At 38.6% G+C, this 26,097-nt stretch overlaps 1 pseudogene; it reads left to right on the top strand.

Moving 5' to 3' along the window:
* The first annotated feature begins 23,702 nt into the window (after window positions 1–23,702).
* Window positions 23,703–26,097, top strand: part of LOC149223416 (photosystem I reaction center subunit XI, chloroplastic pseudogene) — a 34,727-nt pseudogene continuing 32,332 nt past the window's right edge.

The raw sequence follows: 26,097 nt of genomic DNA, 5'->3' as shown, positions 1-26,097 counted from the left end.
ACATGACAAAGTCTTGCACAATGCTATGTTTGACTCAAGTGCCTCACAAAACCTTATGCCCAAAGCTGTAATGGAAAAACTGAACCTTGATGTTACAAGACCCTACAAAGATCTATTCTCCTTTGACTCAAGTCAAGTCAAGTGTTTAGGCCTCATCAAAGACTTGTGTGTCTCCTTAGTCCAATATCCCAACAAGACAATCCTCATGGATGTGGTGGTTGTTGACATTCCACCAAAGTATGGCATGCTATTATCAAGATCTTGGGGAGAAAAACTCCAAGGATCCCTCCAATTAGACCTCTCTTATGCCACTATATCTGTCTTTGGGTAACCAAAGAGACTATATAGAGAAACACTAATGAAGTATGTGGTAACTAGTGAGGACAAGCCCCAAAATTTTCCTATTCACTCAATCCATTCTGATATGGATTCTTTTATTCTATTTAATGATGAAACAAATACTCTCACTGATGACAAGCCCTTGGCTTTAGAACTGAACGTACACACCGATGAAGAATTGGTTGCCCATACTGATGAAACTGTCAAAACAATCAAGGCAACCGGCATACAAGAAAAATCTCCCCAAATAGAAATGTCAAATCTACCCAATCCTAAAGTGACTGAAACTCTTGATACTAACCACAAGCAAGAAATCACATGGTACTTAGAGTTTGATGGCTCTGTTAACAAGTTAGGAGCAAGGGCAGGTGTCTGAATTCACAATACACATAACAATCATGCAGAAGGTCATGCCTACAGACTAAATTTCAAATGCACCAATAACATGGCAGAGTATGAGGCTCTCCTTTTAGGCCTTAAACTGCTTAAAGCTCTAGGAGCTGCAAAAGTGTCTATTCTAGGTGACTCTGATTTAATCATACAACAAATGAAAGGCAACTTTGTTACCAATGACAATAGAATGAGGGCCTATATGACTGCTGCTACTAATATACTCAATGCATTCACTAAATCCAAGCTTGCCAAGATTTCAAGAGATCATAACATTCATGCACACAGCCTAGCCACTTTTGCTAGTACATGCAAGCTTCCCTTTGAGCCAAATCACCATTTTACTGCTGAGATAAAACATAGGCCTGCTATCCCAAATAATGTTAAAGATTGGCAAGTGTTTGAAAGTGATGCCCAGATTAAAAACTTCCTCACTCTTGAGCATGAGTTTTCAAATATTAACATTGACATGGATGCTATGACGGATGAACAACAACAAACAAATGAAAATCAGCAGGCTGTAACCGCTGTAACAGCCAAACAAATGCTGAACCCAACTGTTTTTGACAATGCAAACATAGAAGAGCTGAAACAGATGCATTTGGAGGAAATAGCAGAAACAGAGGCCGTGATCGTTGATCTAAAAGATAACTTTCTCCCTGCTGGCCTCACTCCATTAGAAGATATGTTTGATGCCAATGATGTTCCCAAAAAGCCAAAAATACAGCCCCTAAGCACTGCTATAGAAGAACACAACATTGGGACAGCAGACAAGCCCAAAATGATCAAACTATCTCAATCTTTACCACCCGATCAAAAACCCAAATATGTTGATTTGTTCAAAGAATTCCAAGATGTATTTGCTTGGAGTTATGAGGACTTGAAGTCCTATGACACCTCAGTGATCCAACACACCATTCCTTTAAAACCAAACCAAAAGCCCTTCAAACAGAAACTTAGAAGAATCAATCCCGTACTCCTTCCTTTGATTGAAAAGGAAGTGAAAAGGATGTTTGAAGCAGGTATCATAGCACCCATCAGATTCTCTGAATGGGTATCCAATCTTGTTCCCACAAGAAAAAAGACAGGTGAGATTAGGCTATGTGTAGACCTAAGAAATTTAAACCAAGTCTCCCTAAAAGACCACTACCCCTTGCCAAAAATGGACCACATTCTACAAAGAGTAGTGGGGTCATCTAGAATATCTTTGCTAGATGGCTTTTCAGGTTTCAATCAAATACTGGTTCACCCGGATGAACAAGACAAGACAGCCTTTACCACACCATGGGGAGCATTTAAGTATGTGAAGATGCCTTTCAGACTTAAAAACGCTGGTGCTACCTTTCAAAGGGCAATGGATATTGCATTTGCCAAGGAAATACATGATTTCCTAGTTGTCTACCTTGATGACTTAACCCCTTTCTCCAAATATGATCAAGAGCACCTCAAACACCTAAGGCAAATATTCATGACATGTAGGAAATATGGAATTTCCTTGAACCCCAAGAAGTCCCTCTTTGGCCTTGAAGAAGGCAAACTCCTTGGCCATATCATCTCAAAAGATGGTATTAGAATAGATCCAGAAAGGATCCAAGCCATCCTCCAAATCCCATATCCAAGAAACATAAAAGAGTTGCAAGCATTCCTTGGAAAAATCAACTTCCTAAGGAGATTTATTCCAAATCTAGCCGAGCTAATAAGACTGTTAAGCAACATGTTAAAAAAGGATGCTAAGGTAAAATGGTCTCTTGAGACCAAGCAAGCCTTTGAGAGTATCAAAACTGCCTTAACCCAAGCCCCTGTCCTCACCAGTCCACAATTTGACAAAGATTTCATCATATTTTCATTTGCATCTGAGCACACCATAGCTGCTGTCCTTTTGCAAAAGGATGATCAGGGAGTTGAAAAGCCAATTGCATTTTTCAACCGAGCCTTAAGAGATGCCCCTTTGAAATACCAAATCATGGAGAAGCAGGCCTATGCCCTTGTTAAAGCAATCAAAGATTTCCGAGTTTACATTTTATATTCACATGTGATTGCCTATGTCCCTAATGCTGTTGTAAAAGACATATTAACCCAAGAGGGGTTAGAGGGCAAAAGAGACAAGTGGATTGCTAACATCCTTGAGTATGACATAGAAATTAAACCAACCAAGCTCATAAAGGGACAAGGTTTAGCCAAACCGATGTCCGAAACAAACTTTCAAGCCTTAGACATCAACCAACTAGACAATGAACAGGATCTGGCGACTCCACAGATCAGTGAAACCTTTTTAAAATCCCCATGGTATGCTGATATATGCTTTGTATTGTTAAACCTGTTTGCTCCCCCAGGATTGTCCAGAACCAAGAAAAGATTTTTAAAAATGAAGGCTTCAAAGTTTTGTGTCATAGATGGTGCATTATTTTGGAAAAATCATGAAGGTATATTGCTTAATTGTTTAGCCATGAATGAAACTAACAATGTAATGAAAGAATTCCATGCAGGGGACTGTGGAGGACATCTGTATTGGAAGTCCACTGCTAATAAAATTTTGAGGGCTGGTTTCTATTGGCCCTCTTTATTTGTAGATATAAAGAAGTTTTCTATCTCATGTCATAAATGCCAAATCTTTGAGGGCAAAAGAAAGTTGTTACCCTTGCCCCTTAAGCCCATCTCAACCGAGAAACCTTTTCAACAATGGGGTCTTGACTTCATTGGAGAAATCCACCCCTCTTCCTCAGGCCAGCACAAGTGGATTTTAATAGCCACCGACTATTTCACTAAATGGATTGAAGCCATCCCATGTAGACAGGCCAATGACTCCATTATTATCCAATTCCTTGAATGCAATATCCTTTCTAGATTTGGCTGCCCTGAGAAGATCATCACTAACAACGCCGCTGCTTTCAAATCCAAAAAGATGATCAGTTTTTTCCATAAATTTCACATTACCTTGGGCCTCCACAGCCTATTACCCCCAAGGTAATGGCTTGGCCGAGTCATATAACAAGAACCTGATCAATATTATCAAGAAGGTCTTAGAAGAAAACAAGAAGAACTGGCATAAAAAGCTCACAAATTCCCTATGGGCAGATAGACTTTCAACAAAGAAATCCATTGGGATGAGCCCTTATGAGCTAGTGTATGGCATGGAGGCCAGATTTCCATCTTCCTTGGGCACTCCTATCATTAAAATGTTACAAGAGATCCAAGCATAACCAAATGATATTCAAAGAAGAATGAATCAGACCATTCATCTTTAGCAAACCAGAGAGCAAGTTTATAACAGAGCTCAAATTTTGCAAGAGAAACTCAAAAATATGTTTGATAAGAGAGCTAAGGCTGAGGATTTCTACATTGGCAAAAAAGTTCTAAGGTGGGACTCATGAAGAGAAGACAAGGGCAAACATGCAAATTTTGATTTTTTATGGAAAGGGCCATTTGTTATTTCTGTTGTTCAGGGAAATAACACATATTTCCTCAAAACTGTAGAGGGCAACACTGCTGAAGAAGGCCCTGTTAATGGCCGAATGCTAAAACATTACCATGATCCCTTTTAAGGGGTACAATGCAGCTCTGTACATATCTCTTTGTACATTGATATTTGTATATATCAGCACTTTGTTTTATTTTATTTTTTTTATAAGCAGTCTGAGTGTTGCTGGGTGTGGAGCCTGATTATCTTCTATATTCAAAGGTATCGCCAGATTGGACCCCAGTTCGAAATGGGGGCGGCAATGCCGCCCGTAAAATATTCGCTGTAGGGGGGGGGGTCCAGGGAGGGCGGCTGCGACCTTTGGGAGCCCCCCCCTGGCAGGGGGTTTTCGGGGGCAGTGCCCCCGAAGCTAAAAACAGCTGTAAAATTGCCTTGTAAAAGTATAGTAATTTCTAGTCAATCTGGGCCATTCATTAGGCGGATGATCTGACGGTAGAACTTATGTTTAGTTTAGGGTTTTTTCCCTAGAAGGCAACCCCTCTCTTTGTATGAGGGCATTGTATTTGAGGCTGTGTGATAGATGTGTATTCTGTGAGTGGGAAATAGAGAGGTAAGACTATGAGAGAAAACAGAGGATATTATAGTGGATCTGCTCTAGGTTGTGTCTCTTCATTTTGTTGGATAATAGAAAGGAAGGACTAGCTGTTCAGGGTGGATGTAGCCCAAACTGGGTGAACCACGTATATCTGTGTCTCTCTTGTTTTATGTGCTTTCTGTGTTTATATTTCTGCAATATTTTATGTGTTCCATTGCTCCATAATATATAATTTTCTAACAACTGGTATCAAAGCCGAAGGTCTATTTGGCTGATAAACTCGCAGGAAAGAAGGGTTCCTGGTTCGAGTGGGAGCAATGGCAGAAGATGGTAAGTTTAGGGTCGAGAAATTTAACGACCAAAACTTCTCGCTATGGAAGATGCAGATGGAAGATTATCTGTATCAGAAAGATCTATACCTACCATTGGGCAGAAAGTCAAAGATGCCGACGGGTATGACAGACGAAGAATGGAACCTTCTCGATAGAAAGGCACTCGGAACAATACGATTGTGCCTTGCTGCATTAGTTGCCTCCAACATTTCGAAGGAAACCACGACAGAGGGTTTGATTCAAGCGTTGTCGAAACTATATGAAAAACCCTCGGCCTCAAACAAGGTATTTCTTATGAAACGGTTATTTAATATGAAGATGTTGGAAGGTGGATCTATTGCAGACCATTTAAATGATTTTAATACAGTTACAAGTCAGTTAAGTTCTGTAGGGGTAAACCTTGATGATGAAGTTAGAGCTCTATTATTCTTGTGCTCATTACCAGAAAGTTGGAATGGTTTGGTAATGGCCATTAGTAACTCTGTTTCTGGATCTAGTACTTTAAAGTTTGATGATGTTGTCGGTACTATCCTTAGTGAGGAAATGCAATGGAAAAGCTCCGGTGAGACATCAGGAAATACTTTGAGTGCAGAGTCTAGAGGAAGAAAAATGGAAAGAGGAAAGAGCTCAGGATATCGCAGTAAATCAAGGAAAGGCAGATCCACGTCCAGATCGGGGATAGTGTGCTGGAAATGTGGAAAGAAAGGACACCTAAAGGAAGATTGTAGATCTCAGAAGGGAAAAGAAGGAGATGCACAGCAAGAAAACAATCATGAAGCAAATGTGACAGGTGAGGTGTTACAAGATGCTTTGATTCTTTCTTTCGAAAATATTATTGATTCCTGGGTGGTAGATTCAGGGGCTTCATTCCATGCCACACCTAATAAGAAATACTTTCATGACTATGTTCAAGGAGATTTTGGACAAGTTCGTCTGGGTGATGATAAACCCTGTAAAATCGTTGGAATGGGTAAGGTTCTTGTAAAACAGCAGAATGGAAACCAATGGCTATTAAAGGAGGTAAGGCATGTTCCATATCTAAAGAAAAATCTGATTTCAACAGAGCAGTTAGGCAGTGAAGGTTGTGTGACAACTTTCATAGATAAATCTTGGAAGGTCACCAAAGGAGCCCTGGTAATAGAAAAAGGCGAAAAGGTTGGTATATTGTATTTATGCAATGGTATTTCTAACTTTGTTAATGCTTTAACTTCCAAAGGAGCAGATGTAGCATTATGGCATCATAGGCTCGGACACATGAGTGAAAAGGGGATGAAGATTATTCACTCAAGGAATTTGTTGCTGGGTTTGAAGAATGTTGATTTGGACTTCTGTGAGAATTGCATTTATGGAAAACATAAGAGAGTTAGATTTCTCAGAGTTGGGAAAGAAAAGAAGAATGAAAAATTAGAGCTTATGCATACAAATGTATGGGGACCTACTCAGGTATCATCCCTCAGTGGCTCTCGTTATTATGTTACTTTTATTGATGATGCAACTAGAAAAACTTGGATTTATTGTATTAAGAATAAATCTGATGTATTTGATACTTTCAAGAAATGGAAAGCTTTGGTTGAGATTGAGACAGGAAAGAAATTGAAGTGTCTTAGATCAGACAATGGAGGTGAATATTGCAGAAAAGAGTTTGATAGGTACTGCTCAGAGCATGGAATTCGCAGAGAGAAGACAGTTCCAAGAACACCACAAGAAAATGGTGTCTCAGAAAGGATGAACAGAACAATCATGGAGCGTGCAAGGTGCATGAGATTGCATGCAGGATTGCCTTTACAAAGTTTTGGGCATATGTTTTAGATACTGATGTTTATCTAATAAACAGAGGGCCTTCAAGTTCCTTGGATGGTGGTGTTCCAGAGGAAGCATGGACAGGTAAAAAGGTAAACTACTCTATTTTAAAGCCTTTTGGTTGTGAGGCCTTTGTCCATATTGATAAAGAAAATAGAACAAAGCTTGAGGCAAAGTCAAAGAAATGTACCTTTATTGGATATGGTGTTAATGATTTTGGTTATCGCTTATATGATTACGAAAATCACAAAATCATTAGGAGCAGAGATGTAATATTCAATGAAAAGGTCTTGTATAAGAATCAGTTGCAGGAAAAGAAACAGGAAAAGGAAAACAAGGAATACGCAGTTCTTGATGAAATCACTAAAAAAGTAAAGGTGCCTGAAAATAATAATAATCAACAACCACAACAACAGCAACCACCACAACAACAACAGGCACCCCAAACACCTGAAAGTGGTGTTAGAAGATCTACCAGGATAAGTAGACCCCCTGAACGATACTCTCCTTCATTATATTATTTATTGTTGACTGATTCCGGTGAACCTGAATGTTATGAAGAAGCAAAGCAAGTTGAAAGCAGGAAGAAGTGGGAGGTAGCCATGGAAGAAGAGATGGACTCCTTAATGCATAACCAGACTTGGGATTTAGTCAAGTTGCCTGTAGGAAAAACTACATTGAAGAATAAATGGGTTTACAGGCTGAAGGAAGAAGATGGAGGAAAACAGAGGTATAAAGCTAGACTTGTGGTGAAGGGGTTTGCACAGAAGAAAGGTATTGATTTTGATGAAATATTTTCTCCTGTTGTTAAAATGACTTCAATCAAAACTATTTTAAGTCTTGTAGTAGCTAAAGATTTGCATCTTGAGCAGTTAGATGTAAAGACAGCCTTTCTCCATGGGGATTTGGAGGAAGAGATATATATGCAGTAGCCACAAGGATATGTGGTGAAAGGGAAGGAGAAACTAGTGTGTAGGTTGAAGAAGAGCTTGTATGGCTTAAAACAGGCTCCAAGGTAGTGGTATCTAAAATTTGACAAGTTTATGTCTGAACAAGGTTATACTAGATGTCACTCTGATCATTGTGTTTATTTGAAAAAGCAAAATGATGGCAGCTATATTATATTGTTATTGCATGTAGATGACATGCTTGTTGCAGGATCTAACATGCAGGAAATAAACGTGCTCAAAAGAAAATTGGCAAATTCATTTGCAATGAAGGATTTGGGAGCTGCAAAAGAAATCCTTCGTATGAGAATAACTAGAGATAGGAAAAATCGTAAATTAACATTGTCTCAGAATGAGTACATACAAAAGGTGTTGAAAAGATTTAACATGCACAATGCAAAACCAGTGAGTACACATTTTGCTAGCCATTTCAAACTTAGCAAGGAAATGTACCCAAAGACCCAAGAAGACATGGCTTATATGTCTAAAGTTCCATATGCATCAGCAGTTGGAAGCTTAATGTATGCAATGGTCTACACAAGGCATGATATTGCACATGCAGTGGGAGTTGTAAGCAGGTACATGAACAATCCAGAAAAGGAACATTGGATGGCAGTGAAATGGATTCTTAGATATTTGAAAGGTACCACAAATCAAGCATTATGCTTTGGTGGTTCAAACATCTCCCTACAAGGATATGTTGATGCAGATATGGCAAGTGACAGAGATAACAGGAGGAGCACTACAGGATATGTATATACTGTTGGAGGAACAGCTATCAGTTGGGTTTCAAAAATCCAAAGTGTTTTTGCACTTTCAACAACAAAAGCAAAGTATGTTGCTGCTACAGAGGCTAGTAAAGAAATGATTTGGTTACAAAGGTTTATGGGTGAATTGGGTAAGGAGCATGATATGGGCACGTTATACAGTGATAACCAAAGTGCCATTCATCTTGCAAAGAACTCAGCATTTCATTCCAGGACTAAACACATACAGCTCAAGTACCATTTCATACGATCATTGTTGGAAGATGGAGAGTTGAAGCTGGAAAAGATACACACTAGCCAGAAACCTGCAGATATGCTAACAAAAGTTGTAACCAGGGAGAAACTGAGAATATGCTCAGTTTCAATTGGTCTTCAAGGATGACGATGAAGATGAGAAATAGCCAAGTCCAAAGAGGAGTCATTGTCTAGCAAATGGAGCAGTGGTGGAGTTGCTACAATCAGTCTCCAAGTGGGAGATTGTTGGGTGTGGAGCCTGATTATCTTCTATATTCAAAGGTATCGCCACATTGGACCCCAGTTCGAAATGGGGGCAGCAACGCCACCCGTAAAATATTCGCTGCAGGGGGGGTCCAGGGGGGGTGGCTGCAACCTTTGGGAGCCCCCCCCCTGGCAGGGGGTTTTCGGGGGCAGCACCCCCGAAGCTAAAAACAGCTGTAAAATTGCCTTGTAAAAGTATAGTAATTTCTAGTCAATCTGGGTCGTTCATTAGGCGGATGATCTGACAGTAGAACTTATGTTTAGTTTAGGGTTTTTGCCCTAGAAGGCAACCCCTCTCTTTGTATGAGGGCATTGTATTTGAGGTTGTGTGATAGATGTGTATTCTGTGAGCGGGAAATAGAGAGGTGAGACTGTGAGATAAAACAGAGGATATTACAGCGGATCTGCTCTAGGTTGTGTCTCTTCATTTTGTTCGATAATAGAAAGGAAGGACTGGCTATTCAGGGTGGACGTAGCCCAAACTGGGTGAACCACGTATATCTGTGTCTCTCTTGTTTTATGTGCTTTTTTTGTTTATATTTCTGCAATATTTTATGTGTTCCATTGCTCCATAATATATAATTTTCTAACAAGTGTTAGAGGAGCAGCAGGAAAGTTTGCTAAGAAACAGCCAATGCAAGTATTCCATTTCTAAAAAGATCTGTCTCTGCATTAATCTCACCAAAACAGCAAGAGTAACGTTGTCATATCACAGCAATTCATGGTAAAAAGAAACTGTTTGCAGCTTGCAGTCTTCAGTCAAACAGTATCAATAAGAGAGGAGCATTGTTTAGTTTTGCATCAGCAACTGTTTCTAGACCAGAAGCTAAGGGAAATACATTAGTTTTGATCCATATTTTGGATCTATTTCAAAGGCAATGCTCAAGCAACATGGTATATAATATCAAGCACGCAGAAGAAAGCAGGCAGTGCTATGTATTTCACAATATTTCAATGAAGGAGATGGCTGCTCCTATTTCAGAGTTTCACATTTTTAGCAGCCAGCACAAGGAAATTTTTCAGTCAATAGCAACAATAGAAGATCAAGGCAATCTAACCTGCTGTTCTTGGCTTTTCACAAGGAAAAGCCATCCCCAAGTGGAGCCACTGTTAGCCTCCTGTTGCAATAGGTGTTCATCTTTCATGATTGACATTTTTACATGCCAAATATGTCATACTTTGCATGCTGCAATGCTCCATATTTCCTAAAAGAGGCCAAAGAAGAGGCCATGAAAGTGCGCCAATCTAAATGCCACTACTGTATTCCAATTTTGATAAATTAACCATTTTTGAAGAATTTTTTGGTAAGGGAAGTCCAAACAGCGTAATCTTCGTTTCCCTAGGTTTCAATTTCTTGTTCTAGAATATAGAGAATCATTATCTGTCCAAATAGTTTAATCTTGGCAGATTTGTAGATAGGTAGAGAAACAAAGGAGCCCAACTGCTTAATCTGGGCCCTTGGAAGAAATAAGTGTAGATTTAGATAGGAGGACAAAAAAAGGATAATCAGGGTCTGCAAGTCCAAGTGCACCCATGCAAAAAAGAAGAAAAAATGCTAGGTAAGTAGGCTGGGTAAGTAGTTTTGTGGTTGCAGAATCAAGCTGTGTGATCCATTTCATCTTTTCAAGTGTTATATCTATTCAGATCACAGGGCAAGGCAATTCCCCTTTGGAGGAGCTCAAGTGAGGCATGTCTAACTCCCCCTTCTTCTCATTCCCCAAATCACTCACTAACATCCCCTTGAGGACCTTGGGATCTGCCCAACCAGTCGTGTTATCACTTTATTTTTGTAACAGCACCAAGTCAAGCTTTGACTTTCTTTTGTGAAAAGAAGCCACATTTCTTGTGTAAAATCATGTCTCCATAGTCCATTCACTTCCTACGTCCAAAGTTTTAGCTCACAAACTTAGCCTCCCCCCTACACTTCACCTCATTTTCATATTAACTCCTAACTCTATTATCTAGCTCCCTGTATTGTTTCCTTATCCCCTATTATTCAAAAAGGCTATAAAATTCCTCAAAAATATTAAATAACCCCTCCCTTTGGCACTATAGCCATATTTCCTAAGTCCGGGGAATGTTGAGTTCATCTGGGGCTTGGCATTAGCCCTTCCGCGTCCAAGCCTAGGATTAATTTAACCCCTGTTAAATTAATAGCCAACCCCTATTTAGTGTTTATTTAAACGCTGCCTGCGCATACCCATAAACCCACATTTCTAATGTTTAACCCCCCCCGCCGTATGAAAAAACAAATAAAAATAGAGTGGGCCCCATCCCTAACCCTCCGCCGCGTTATCAGTGCCGCCGACCGTCAGATCTGGCGTGCCCGAGATCTACGGTGGGCGGGCCTTTTTGTGCCCCGACATGCCGAGGGTTAATGCCCGGGAGATAGGCGGTTTTCTCATCATACTCCCGCCATGCGTCACCCTCTCGGCTGTGGCGGAGCCCCCTCCTCCGAAACAGCCTGCGCACAAAAGCGGTGCGCCTGAAACCGCCTTCCCCCCTCCTGCGTCACCGCCACGTCGTGCTCACGTCATCATCCTGCGTCGGCCTCCTACCACCGTGTCCTTGCCACGTAGCTGCAATCGTACTGCCACGTCATCAGCCCTACCATACCGCCACGTCACCCGACCGTATTGCTGATGTCACCCTGCCATGTCACTGCCATATTGGGACCCACCGCTGACGTCATGCTGACGTCAGTTTCAAAAAGCGCGAAGAGCGCAAATCGCAGCCTAGAGTGCCCAGAATCAAAATCTGAGGCAGTTTTTGCACTAATCGCACATCGCTAAGGAAAATAGGTCAAAATGGAAAACCCTTTCATGGCTCGGCCTCCAGCAGGCCTGAAAGTCGCAAAATGACAAGAATTTCTTCGCGCAACATTCAGAAAGGGGCAAAGACAGTTTTTAAAGCAACAGAGGGCCGAACAGCAGCCATGAAAGGTCGATGCAACAGTTTAAAGAGTATCAGAAGTGAGAAAGGCGCACATTCAGTGCCAAAGCATATCAAGGAAGCGGCAAAGAGTATCAGTCGAATGTTTTTAATGAAAAACTTTTATTCCCAATGCAGGTGAACGTTGAATGACCTCCAATAAAGTCAAAGAAAACGATGGAGATTTAATCAAGGCTCTCCCATCACAGTTAATGCATCTCAGAACCACTCAGGAGCATGGATCAAAACCCAAAGCACAGTTATGGCTAAGTGATCAGCACAGAGCCATAAAGACAACACATTAAATTCTTTTTGATACAGCTGCACCCAGCGCAGCTCGAGGATATTTTCCCGCATTTATTTCAGACATGTGTTAGGTTAAAGACACTTATTACAGCAGATCTGACTGGGATCTGATTTTGTAGATATTTTATCTATAAAACCACCCTAATTCACTGTTTAAGGGGTTGGTTGGTTGTATAGCTCCAAGAGAGACTCGCTCTATATACCTGATGTTTTACTTAATCAAAGACTGCTGAAAAGCTTGGAGGAATGACTATGTGCTGTGTATTAATGTTTTGAAGAATTGAATGTGGAATTCTTGTGCTGCAACGTGACTCAATAAGTGTTTCTTACCTTTGTTTTCCATTGATGTACCATCTAAAATAGTAGAAAGAATGAATAGTTTAGACTTGGTTTAATTGCCCTTTATGCTCAATTTCTACTGTTTCTTTATGTTTTCATCAGGATTAGTAATGAATATGAATTCCATATGGCTCATATTTACCCTAATTCACCCATGTTTGACAGTTATCTAGGGATTCTTCACTGCTCCTAGATATAGCTCATTCACCTTCCCTCTGCTAAGCTGAATGAGAGATTCTTAACTGCCTCTCATTCCTAGCCCTCATTCCATCCTTTTAGCTTGAATCATTGTTTCATGTGCAGCTAGCTTGCTCCATATTCCCTCTTGTGACCAAGAAAACGCACCAGAAATCCTACTCCTTGACACCACGCCCAATGGTTCTAAAACTTGCATGCTATCCCTGCCTCTTTACTTGAAAGCATCATCCTTCCCACCAAAACTCAAACAAAATCCCTTGAACTCAATAACTAGCCTAAAATCATCATCAACAAAGCTAAATCCTAAAGAGAGAGCCCTCTCTGACTGCTGGTGGGCTAGCACCTGCAGTCCAAATATTGGTTTGTGGTTACCTCGGCCGTATCCCTTAAGGAGCCAAGGGAGAACCTGAGTGATAACACTACCCACTTGAAGACTTCATGTGATGAACTTCTTATTGATGTTCTGCACCTTGATTGCTGCTCTTGTCATGCTACCCTTTCTCATTCTTCAGAACATTAGATTATGCATTGAATCTTCTCTTGATGAATATATAATACCTGCAAAAGTTCTTCATGGAAATACCCATGACATGATAATAGCAAAGCTTACCTCATCCTGCAGAGCATATGTCAGTGCTAAAAAAAAACAATAAATTAGAATACAAAGAACCTAATGCAATTAAGACATGAACATGCATATACAGAAGTTTCTTACCTGTAGCTTACCTCTGATGCATCATTTTGGTGCTCTTTGCTTCCCTAGAAATTCTGGTCCTTTGCACCCCTTGACAACACTTGATCTAGTTTTTATTGCCTTCTAGGAGCACGATATTTAATCTGATTTACCTCTACGATTTTAGATATTCAACATGTGATCTTTGGTCCTATAGAATCCCTCTTAATATTCTTTCCAGTGCCATAGGTCTAACCCGATTTGGACTCTTCAAGGCAAAGTTATGCCCAATCTCTCACAATGGCCTAATTATGGACTAGTTCAGTAGAGCGAACTTGTACGAAGTGCCAAGTTTCATTGTTTCCTCCTTCTTCTCTGAAATTGATACATAGAAAACTATATTTTTTGCACTATCTGCCACATATTATAGAATTCCAATCCTCTTCTCAGAGAGAGAGTTATGATGATTTTCCCACGGTCACTTCTTTGAGATGAAATTTGGCAGCATGCAAAAACCCTAACTTCCATAGATCCTATCTCCGAAAATATAGATAACCAAGATCTAAAATTTGGTCATGATGTTCATCAGGATCTCAAATAAAATGGGTTTTAATTTTAGAATCTAAGACTTCACAAAAATGAAGTTAGAGCGGAAATGCCACAATCGCTACATTTGGAGGATATATGAGATTTCTTTTTATAGATTTGAGAGGGGCTTCTATAAAGAATGTTGGAGGGATTTTAGGAGCTTAAAAAATTATTAATTAATGACTATTCAATTACCAAAACCAATTATGACTACCATGCCACAACCCCATAGGTTTTTAGCCCACTAACTAGGGTTACTAACTTCAAACATGAATATCTCTCAAACCATGAAGAATTACTTGGTGTGCCATATATCAACGGAAACATCTCGTCGAGTAGAATCTATCTAGAAGATCCTTGACTAAAAATAGAGTAAGTTTTAAAGTAAAAATTCCCTTTGAAGAACAGGGTAGCCCATGGTGCTGCTTCGGTTGACATCAATGACAACCTCAGATCATCTTTAGATCAACAATCTCCCCCTTTAGCATTGATGGAAACATAAGTACTCCCCCTGTGATCAAGGCACCTCTTCCTACTTCCTTCTCTCCCCCTTTAACATCAATGGCAAAGGGTAACTCCCCTTGACACACAACCATCCTGCATACCTATACACACTACCACTCCCCTTTTATTTTCTAAATAAGGAAAATCTAATGAGAACTTGGGAGAATCCCAAGCTTTTGATGAAGATATTCAAATGCTTCACGAGGTAAAGGTTTAGTGAAGATATCCGCACTTTGTTCTTTTGTACCAACATATTCAAGTTTGATATTATTTTCATCGACTTGTTCTCTAACAAAATGATATTTTATCGGAATGTGTTTTGTTTTTTAATACATGACAGGATTCTTGGAGATGCTAATGGCCTTGGTGTTATCATAGAAGATTGGAATAGGCTCACTGAATTATACTTGAAGATCTTGCAAAGTTTGTTTCATCCAAAGGACTTGAGTACAACAAGCTACCACTACAATGTATTCTACTTCTGCTGTAGATAACAAGATTCAGGTTTGCTTTTTTCTCAACCATGATACGAGACAACCACCTAGATAGAATGTTGCTCCATTAGTACTCTTACGATCATCAATGCTTCCTGCCCAATCTGCATATGTAAAGGTTTGAATAATGATACTGTTGCCCTTGGGATACCACAAGACATATTCTATTGTTCCCTTTAGATATCGAAGAATTCTTTCGACGGCAATAATATGTGATTCTTTTGGTGTTTCTTGTAATCTTGCTACTTGTCCAACTACTTGCATAACATCTGGTGGGGAGGTTGTTACATATAGAAGACTACCAATCATAGATTTGTACAACCATTGATCCACATCCTTAGATGAGTCATCTATGCTCACTTTGCAACTTGTTACCTTCAGAGTAAGGGTGGGTTTGAAATCTTCCATTTTGAATTTATTGAGCGTTTCCTTGATGTACTTGGCTTGACATATAAATATTCCTTTCTCTTCCTGAGATATTTGAAGCTCTAAGAAATGTGTCAACTCACCAAGTAAAGACATATCAAACTCACTTTGCATCTTTGTAGCAAAGCTCTTACTTAGTCGATCATCATTGCTACCAAAGGTTATATCATCCACATATACCTCAATTATTGTTAAATTATCCTTATCTATTTGTATGTAAAGATTGCTATCATCAATACCTTTCTTGAACCCTTGTTGATGTAGATATCTGTCAAGATGAGCATACCATGCTCTAAGAGCTTGGTTGAGACCATACAGAGCTCTTTTTAACCTGCAAACATAATCTTCTTTTTCTGATAGTAGAAAACCTTTATTTTGTTCGATGTAAACTTCTTCTTCTAATTCTCCATTCATAAATCCTGACTTAACATCCATTTGGTAGACTTTTATTTTTCTTGAACATGCATAAGTAAGAAACATCCGAATGGCTTCCATTCTAGCAGCTGGTGCAAATGTTTCGTTGAAATCAATTGCTTCCACTTGTGCATAGCCTTTTCAAACCAATCTTGATTTGTTTCTGGTAACTTGTCCATCTTCATTCAATTTGTTCCTGAACACCCATTTAGTCCCAATGACATTTTTATCTTTTGGTCATGTAACTAATTCCCAGGTGTTATTCTTCTCGATTTGATCCAATTCTTCATTCATAGATGCTACCCAATTCATTCTGGCTGGCTTCCTCAAAACTACTAGGCTCAAAGGTTGCTAGAAAAGCAATGTTGGCTTGTTGTGATGAATGAAGCTATTGACCTTTTCTTGTTCCAATTCCTTCATTTATGTCACCAATGGATGGTTCTTTTGAATCCATTCTTTTTTTCTCTTTGGAGGAGCTTCTTGTGTTGTTCTTGTATATATTGTTGATCATTATTCACTTCTTCCTAGTTGACAGTTGCTTCTTGTTCTAGAATTTTCTCTGTACCTTTTTTAGCCTGTGTGTCTCAAGTTTCAATGATTCTAGATCCTCATCATTATTCATTAGAACACTATCTTCATCAAATGTAACATTTATGCTGTCCACTATCTGTTTCCATCTTAGATTATAGCATTTATAGGCCTTTCTTTTGCATGAGTAACCAACAAAGATACCTTCATCAACACGTGATTCAAACTTACCCAACTTTTGATCTTCTCTTTTGATATAACATTTGCTTCCGAAGATTTTGAAATATTTTACATTAGCTAGTTTTCCTTTCCATAATTCATATGTGGTCTTATTGCAATTATTTCTTAGAGGACTTCTGTTGATAATGAAGACTGTCGTATCAATTGCTTAAACCCAAAATTTTTCATCCAATTTTGAGTCCTTCAACATTGTTCTACCCATTTCTTGTACGGTTATGTTCTTTCTTTCAGCGACTCCATTTTGCTGAGGTGTTCATGCCGTTGAAAATTGTCTTTTTATTCCATTTTCGTCATAGTATTGCTAAAATAATTTGGAAATGAATTCTCTGCCATTATCTGATCTTACACACTTTGTTTTTAAATTAGTTTCATTTTCGACCAACTCCTTTTAGATCTTAAAGCACTCAAATGCTTCACATTTTTTCTTTAGGAAACTAATAGTTGTCATCCTTGTATATTCATCTATCATTAACATGAAATATAATTCTCCATCTAAGCCTTTTTTTTCCCATAGGACCACATAGATCAGTATGTATCAATTCCAATGGATGTGATGCAAAGTGTTCTTTTGTTTTAAATCCGCATTTTGTCTGCTTGCCATGCCGACAGGCCTCACATAGTGTGTTGGAAGGTTTTGATATTTTCAGCATTTCTCATACTGCTTCCTTTTTGCTTATCCTGACAAGATTGTCAAAGTTTATGTAACCCATTCGTTTGTGCCATAACCAACTTTCATCTTCTTTAGCTAGTATACATGCTTTAGTTGCTTCATCCAGAACATATATGTTGTTTGGAGCTCGACTTGTTGTAGCCACAATTTTATCATACCTGCCTTTCCTAATTTCACATTTTGTGGAGTTGAATAGCATTGTGTGTGCTTGATCACACATTTTTCCAACACTGAGCAAATTATGATTCATGTTTTCAACCAATAGAACATTCTTGGCTAGAGCATATTTTCTTCCGAGACTGACGGTACTTGATCCTATAACATTTGAAGTTCCATCATTTCCAAAGGACACCATTCCATACTTCTTCTCTTTTAGAGATACAAATTTCTTTCTATCTCGAGTCATATGCATGAGCAACTGCTATTAACATACCACACATCTTTGTTGTTTTGAGCCTTGAGAGCAAGAGCACAATTATCAGTGTTCTTCTTCTTCCATGTTCATTCGTTCTGTGGCTTCGAAGATTCTTATGGAGAATTTTCAAGTCTACAGTCTCTAGCTATGTGTCCAAAGTTTCAACATTTGTAATATTCAATATTACTTCTTAAATGTACAAATATAATGATGTTTTGTTGAGCCCTGGGAGGTTCATATTTGACAAATCTCCTGGAATTGTATTGGTTCCTAGGGTACGTGCGACACTCTACAGCTTTATGACCAAATTTTCCACATGAATAACAATATCCATGAAAAATATGTTGGTACTTGGATGGAAATCTTCGTTGGGGAATTCTCTTCCAAGGTTTTTCTTGCAAATCTTGTTCAATGAAGTCTACATGCCTATCAGATCTCATAGGCTCATTGTAATTTGTTGTAGAAGGTCCTACTTCTTCTTCTTTGTAATCGGGGCTAGTTTTTTCATTGTAATATCATTTATTTTTTATGAGTTCTTCCAACACCCTTGAGTTGTTTGCATAGTTTTGGACAGTTTTTCCCTTCTTCACTTCCTTAGACAGCGAGACTACTTTGGCTTCTAATGCTTCCCTTTCTCAATTGCTTTCTTCCAACTTCTGTTGAAGTGACTCTTCAATACATTTGTGTTCTTCAACTTCAATTTTAGACCTTGAACTTGTTCTTCAAGAGTATTGGAATGAATATTCTCAGCCTTAAGCTCTTTTATAAGCTTGATTTCCTCCTTAGAAAATTCTTCTATGTTCATCCCTTATTCTTTGTTGTTTGATACCTCTTGTTTATTGTGCTTGGCCATAAACAGTACTCTCTCATTGGCTTCTTCTTCACTGTCACTGTATTCATCAAATGATGAGCTATCTTCTTTACAGAGAAAGTTCCTTTTGAATCCTTTCTTCTTGCATTTCTTTCCTTTTGAGTTTCCATCACTTCTATTCAGACATTTTGCTGTGAAATCCCCAACCTCACCACAACCAAAATATATCAATGGAAGTTTACCTTTGAATTTTCCCTTACAAATTTTTAGTTTTCTTGTAAAGTAAGCACATTCTCCATCTGAAAAACCTTCTTCATCATCTTCCTTTTCTTCACACTTGCAGGTGCAGGTCTTCGCCTTTGAAGGTTATTTGTCCTTATTGGTTTTCTTAGATGCAGCGAACACAATTTCTAGATGTGAAGTACCCTCTTCTTCATCAAGTCTCATTTCATATGCTATGAAAACTCCATGTAATTCCTCTTTGCTGAGTTTGCCCAGATTTGCACTGTATTCTAAGACTGATACCTTTGGGTTGAATCTTCCTAGTAATGTTATAAGAATATTTCATATAATAGCCTTCTCATCAATAGCCTTTGTCGATCCTTCTAGAGTGTTGGTTATTTCATCAACTTGTTGTATGCAGCAATGTTGTCATCTTCTTTCTTTCTGAGTTGCTCAAATTTTGCACAGTAGATTTGAAGTTTTCCTTCTTTGACATTTGAGTCACCTGCATATATATTCTCAGGCTTGTCCCATACATTTTTGGCGGTTTCACAACCCAACACCTTATGATAAGAATATTCAATAAGTCCATTGATAATAATATTCTTTGATTTTGCATCATTTACCAAATTCTTCTTACCTTGTTCATCCGTGGTTGGTGTAAATCCATTTTGAACAGTGTCCCATACTTTGTAACCATGTGCCAAGAGATAGACCTCCATTCTTCCTTTCTAGAGTGCATAATTATCTTCATTGAATAGAGGTACACCATTCTTGGTATGCTCCATGATCTCCTTCTAGATGTTAAATTGCTATTGAAGGAACCAAGCTCTGATACCAATTGTTAGAAAATAATGAGAGGGGGGGATGAATCAGTATTCCTTAGCAATTATCACTTTTAAATCTTTTCAAATCATTAGTTAATCCTCAATTATCATTAATGTTTATGTAGTAACAACAGTGAATAAAATAACATAGGAGGCACAAAAAGTTTAGGTGGAAAACCCTCTTCGGGTCAAAAAACACCAAACACTTTTCTAATAATTCTTTAATCTTCAGCTCCAACTTTCTAGAATCTAGAAAATCATTCTTGTCTATCTCCCACTGGATGGACGCTCCAACGCCTGAGATTTTTCAGTAGTCAACTGAATAGATGCCCCAACACCCAATGAACCACAACTCACCCTAGCTCCACCCTACCACCCTGAAGTTTTCACAGGCTTGAACCTGTTGGTGGCTTCATGTACCAGCCTAGCACCACCCTACCACCCTATAGAAGAATATTAAAACAAGAATGGACTCCCGTACCAGGGAAAATGGTCCACTTTACAATGATATAGAATGATGTAGAAGAAGACGAAACACAAGACCATAACCCCAACTATGACACAACCACCTAATGAGGATCCTAGACCTCCCAACACTTCCTCTTCAATTCTTGGTAGATAGACACTTGTACAACTTTTACAAAGATGCTTTTAAAATGACTTTTTACAATGATACTTTTACAATGTCTATATGTAGTGCTGCCCACTTGAAGACTTCATGTGGTGAACGTCTTGTTGTTGTTCTGCACCTTGATTGTTGCTCTTGTCATGCTACCCTTTCTCATTCTTCAGAACATTAGATTATGCATTGATTTTTCTCTTGATGAATATATAATACCTACAAAAGTTCTTCAAGGAAATACCCATGACATGATAATAGCAAAATTTACCTCATCCTGTAGAGCATATGTTAGTGCTAAAAAAAACAACAAATTAGAATACAAAGAACCTAATGAAATTAAGAGATGAACATGCATATACAGAAGATACTTACCTATAGCTTACCTCTGCTGCATCATTTTGTTGCACCTTGCTCTTTGCTGCCCTAGAAAGTTTGGTCCTTTGCACCCCTTGACAACACTTGATCTATTTTTTCTTGCCTTCTAGGAGCATGATATTTAATGTGATGTATCTCTACTATTTCAGATCCCCAACATGTGATCTTCGTTCTTGTAGAAGCACTCTCAGTCTTCTTTCCAATGCCATAGGTCTGACCCGATTTGGACTCTTCAAGGCAAACTTATGCCCAATCTCTCACAATCACCTAATTATGGACTAACTCAGTAGAGAAAAATTGTATGACATGCCATGTGTCACTATTTCCTCCTTCGGCTCTGAAATTGATACACAAAAAAATATAGTCCATGCACTATCCACCATTGTTTACATAATTCCAATCCTATTCTCAAAGAGAGAGTTATGACGATTTTCCCATGGTCACTTCCTTGAGATGAAATTCGGCAGACTACAAAACCCTAACTTCCACAAATCATATCTCCGAAAATATAGAGAACCAAGATCTGAAATTTGGTGACAGCATTCATCAGGATTGCAAATCAAATGGGTTTTAGTTTCAGAATCTAATACTTCACAGAAATGAAGTTATAGCGGAAATGCCACAATCACTACCTTTGGAGGATACATGAGATTTCTTTTTATAGAGTTGAGAGGGGCTTCTATAGAGAATGTTGGAGGGATTTTAGGAACTTAAAAAAATATTAATTAATGACTATTCAATGTCCAAAAAAAATTATGAGTGCCATACCACAACCCCAAAGGGTTTTAGACCAGTAACTAGGGTTACTAACTTCAAACATGAATATCTCTCAAACCGTGAAGAATTACTTGGTGTGCCATATATCAACAGAAACATATCGATGAGTAGAATCTATCTAGATGATCCTTGACTCAAAATAGAGTAATTTTTCAACTCAAAATTCCCTTGCAAGATCAGGGTAGCCCTTGGTGTTGCTTGGGTTTACATCAATGACAACCTCAGATCATCTTTAGGTTTGTTATCACTCAAAACTTTTCCCTAGAAGTTTTCAGAAGAAGGAAAGGACCGAGGTAACCGCAAACCAACTTTTAAGCATAGGCTCTAGCCAACCTATGGCTTAGAGAGGGCTCTCTCTATATGATTTAGCTTAGTTTGATGGGATTTTAGGCTAGTTCTGAAGGTTCAAGGGGGTTGGGGGGGGGGGGGGGGTTTGATTTGTATTGAAGATTGGATGGTGGAATCCTTAAAATAGATGGATAGAATGAGGTCTTTGGACCTTTTGGCTATGGAGTCAGCAGAAGAGCAGTAGGGATGGAATTAACTCACTAAAGGGAGTGTTCAAAGGGCAAGCTAGAAGAGTACAATGCAGGTCTTTGGGCCAAATGGGTGAAAAGGTCTTAACCAGGGTGAGAGAGCAATTGAGAATTCTTAGACCAGGATTAAAACGAGGAACAGAGGATAATTGGAAACAAAGGGAAATTAAGAATTCTTTGCTATAGATTGTAAAGATAAAACCTAAACTAAGGAGAAATCAAGAATTCCTTAACTTAGGAAATCAGTGGATAACATTTAAATGCATAAAAGTTAAAACAGAGTGCAATGAAGCAAATTCTGAGATATCATTCCATATTATAGCATTCAGATATAGAAACACATTAAATATTGTGAAAATATTTTAAGAAATGTAACAACAACAAGAGAAAATACTTGTTTGAACTTCGCTCTACACATGAATCTTATGAAATATCTTGTATTTATTCATCAATCCAGCTTGCTGGTCCAGTCAATGATACAATAGTTTTACAGTCGTTTGATCAAAGGTCTATAGAAATGTCTAAGAATCCACACCACATACTTCGAATTATGAAGTATTTATACATAATTATTACAAAATATCTCAAAATAAACTTGAGATTTAATCTAGGAAATACAAAATATCTTCTTGCAAGAAGATAGAGATAGTTATTGAACTATTTCATGTTGTCCCTTTTATTGTGGTGCTGTTGGATTTTATGGTTGGATTTATGCTATTTATGCTTGCTTGATGTTGTGGTCTTTTACGTCAGAATCTTCTTTAACTTTTATCTTTCACTTGATACTCTTGGACACTGATACACTTTGGCATGCTGACCTGTTTTCATGTGTTTACCTGGCTGTTCTACTTTTACTATATAGTTACTTTTTTACTGTAAATTTCTTACAGTAAATCAGTCATCTTTTCCCACCATTCAGCATCAAGTAATTTGACATTCACCATCCTCCTATATATCTCATTAGCCTCAGTATACTTGGAAAAATTGGGCTTGGTGACAAACAATTGTTTTATCTCATGTTGGAGAAAAAAGAAGTTCTCAAATGTATTATACAAAACTTTACCTATTGGCAGTGCTTTTATCGCTGAAGTGCTCTCTTGTTATTTAGCCAACTGCCTGAGTCTATTATCATAGTCCAGCTATGTCATAAGTTTGTCATTAATGACCAATGGACTGGGCAATCCTTTCTCCCTCAAAATTTGGACTTTAGCCATGAATCTATCAATGTATACCTGCATGTTCTGACACTTTTCTTCCAAGTTCAGCATTAGGTTTCTCTTGGAAAGGACCTTCCTTATTTCCAAAATGGTTTCAGTTTCTATCTTCTATATCCAGCTCATGAATCTCATACCTGTTTTTGTTGTTAAGGAAGTGGATGAGTCTATTGGCATCCTTAGGCATGTCTCCCAATTCCTCCTTGACCTTTTGGATAGCTTCTGTAACTATCTTTATCAATTTTGTCTATTCAAAAATAACTTGAGTAGATGGCCAAATATCCTTGATGGAGTCAATGATATTGGCCCATAACAGTTCCTTGGCTTGTCCAAGGGGTTTCTCCAATGTTAGGTCTTTCTCCATAGCTTTGACTCTTTCACTCATTCTACTAGCCTTTTGTGCCTCTTCCTTTTGCATAATTTGGGCAAGTTTGTAGTCAGTTTCTAAACTTGCCACCTTTTCTCTTAGTTTGTTCATTTCTGTAGCCTGAATAGACATTTCATTCATGGCTCTGATTAATTTGTTTGCCTCTTCTCCTGATGTACCTGTTGCTGATGTAGACTCTGTTGTGACTGGAAATGATGTGGCAGGTAGAGCCGTAGGTGCTAGTGAGGTTTCTAGTGTGGAAGGGACTGCTATAGATACTTTAGGGATGACATTTGAGGAAGTTGTGCCTATGTCAGCTTGTTTTAATTGGATCAAGTTATCCAATTCTTTCTCTATCTCCCTTAGTTTATCATTGAGTTGTAGGACCAAGTCCATCAACTCCTCATGCTTGTGGTAGGCCTCCAAAACTTCAAGTGTTTGAGGATGTTGCAGCTCGGGTATTTTTAATTGCTTCTTAAGTGCAACAATATCATTGTTTTTCTTCTTTATGATCTTCTCTGTAGCTTTAATATCTTTGGGATCATGTCCCAACTCAATAACTAAGTCTTCCAAAGACTTAATCCTGGTATCCTTGGCCTGTGAGGAGACCTTCTCCAACTAAAACTGCGGTGAGATATTATTCAATGAGTTTTGTAGCTGATGGGAATCTATGGCTTTACCTATAAGGGTGGAGTATATCATCTATTTAGCCTGTTTATGTAGTTCTATTTGGTCTATGGGATGAATATCCCTTTCCAATACTTCAAAGTCAACCCTCTTGAAGTCTAAAGATGTCTTAGGTTGTTGTGTTGTAGGTTTGATAAAGGACATTTGAAGCTTTCCCTCCTTGATGTCAAAAGATGGCATCAGCCTTGTTTGATTGGTGGGCGTGATTTTTAGATATTGAGCATATGTATGAGCTTTGAGCTTCTCATTCCTCATTTTGATTTCTTTATATCTATCCTTTATGTCTTGGTCTTTGTCAGCAGGCCTACTGAATGAAGACACTTCCACACTTAGCTGCCTTTCCAACATCTGAGTTTGTGATGTGGATGGTTCCTGTGTCTCCCCAGATGGGGTTGTGCCCTTGCTTTTGTCCAAATCATTGTTGGTCACCTATGTTGATCCTTCTGTATCCTCCTGTTCAGAAATAGGATTGAGCCTTTGCCTTTTGCTGTGACTGGTTTCACACTGTACATTAGATGTTTCCATGCCTAAAGTAGAAGCTCCCTCTCTATTTCTCTTGGGATTTATTTCTTCATTTTGAGGAGTCTGCATGATAGGAGGGGTGCTCATGGCTGGTTCTTGTTGTTCAGGTACCTGGAGAAACGATCTTTCATCAAACTGCCTTTCCAAGTCACATAAGGAATTTTCTACATCTACCTTTGTACTGTCTCTGTCTGCCAGAGTGTTTTCCACCCATTCAGATTGATTTTCATATCTTTCTATCTCTGGTATGAGGTGGTGGATATAAGGTCCCAAATTGGCCTTTTTTCTCAATCTGGTCATGAATCCTTGAGGATCATACCTCCACATGAAACTTTGTTGGAACGTCATTTGCTACAAAATTTGGTATACTTCCTTCCCTACCTCTCTAGAATTGCAGATGAAGGGGCCCAACTAGTTTTTTACTTGAATTATGATCTTTTCTTGGCCAAGACAAAATTTATTTCATTAGAGTTCATTATTTTCCTATAGTACTCTAGAGAAAATAACCTCATGGGGAGATATTTGGGTAGTTTATATGGTGCAAGTTGGCACCCATAAATCCTTGTCTCTGTGTGGTTTTGGTATAGGTACCAATCTCCTACTTTGGTTTGCTTGGACAAATGAAGGACCCTTTTTATTTTTGGACTTATCCTGGGAGGATGGCTTCCTTTCAGCATAGTCATGACTGGATGAACAAAAGAATCTATGAAATTTGAATAGGTATATGGTGAGTCATACTTATGAAATAGTGGGGTCCAAAAAATGACAGACCTAGGTTGGCCTTTGGTATCCATCTTTTGGAGAGCAAAAAGAAATCTGTTTGGTTGATAATATAGAAACATATGGTAGAGGACAGGTGAGTATTTGAACACTCTTTCATTGTTCATCTTGGTGAACTATTCATGCATTCTCTCAGCTATGAACTCAGCATAATTGTACACAACAGTAGGAGGCTTTCCTGGGGTATAGATTGACATGACAGCCAGGACAAGTTCATCAACAAATTCATCTGCAGAGCAGCCTAGGATACATGATATCATGGTGATGATTTGTTTTCTCCTTTCAAATAACATGGCATAAATATATGGGGGGGGAGGAGGGGCAGAGATTTTTAGGAATGTATTACTCTTCAACAATGAAATCTTGGAACAATTTGGCCAGTCTGGAGGGATTTAGTTTGGAATATTGGTTTAACAAATCTCCAATTGAGAGTGGAGTCAAGTTTGGTCTTGGTTGGAGTTGCAGCATTTCATTTATGGATTCAGCTGTGATAGTAAACAACACCTTTTGATCATGAGACATTATGGTTCTATGGCTAGGAATTT

Source organism: Pinus tabuliformis, chromosome Q, assembly GCF_031772625.1.
Source record: "Pinus tabuliformis cultivar Carrire ecotype Pingquan chromosome Q, CPIR1, whole genome shotgun sequence".
Lineage (NCBI taxonomy): Eukaryota > Viridiplantae > Streptophyta > Pinopsida > Pinales > Pinaceae > Pinus > Pinus tabuliformis.
This window is presented reverse-complemented; position numbering and strand designations above follow the sequence as displayed.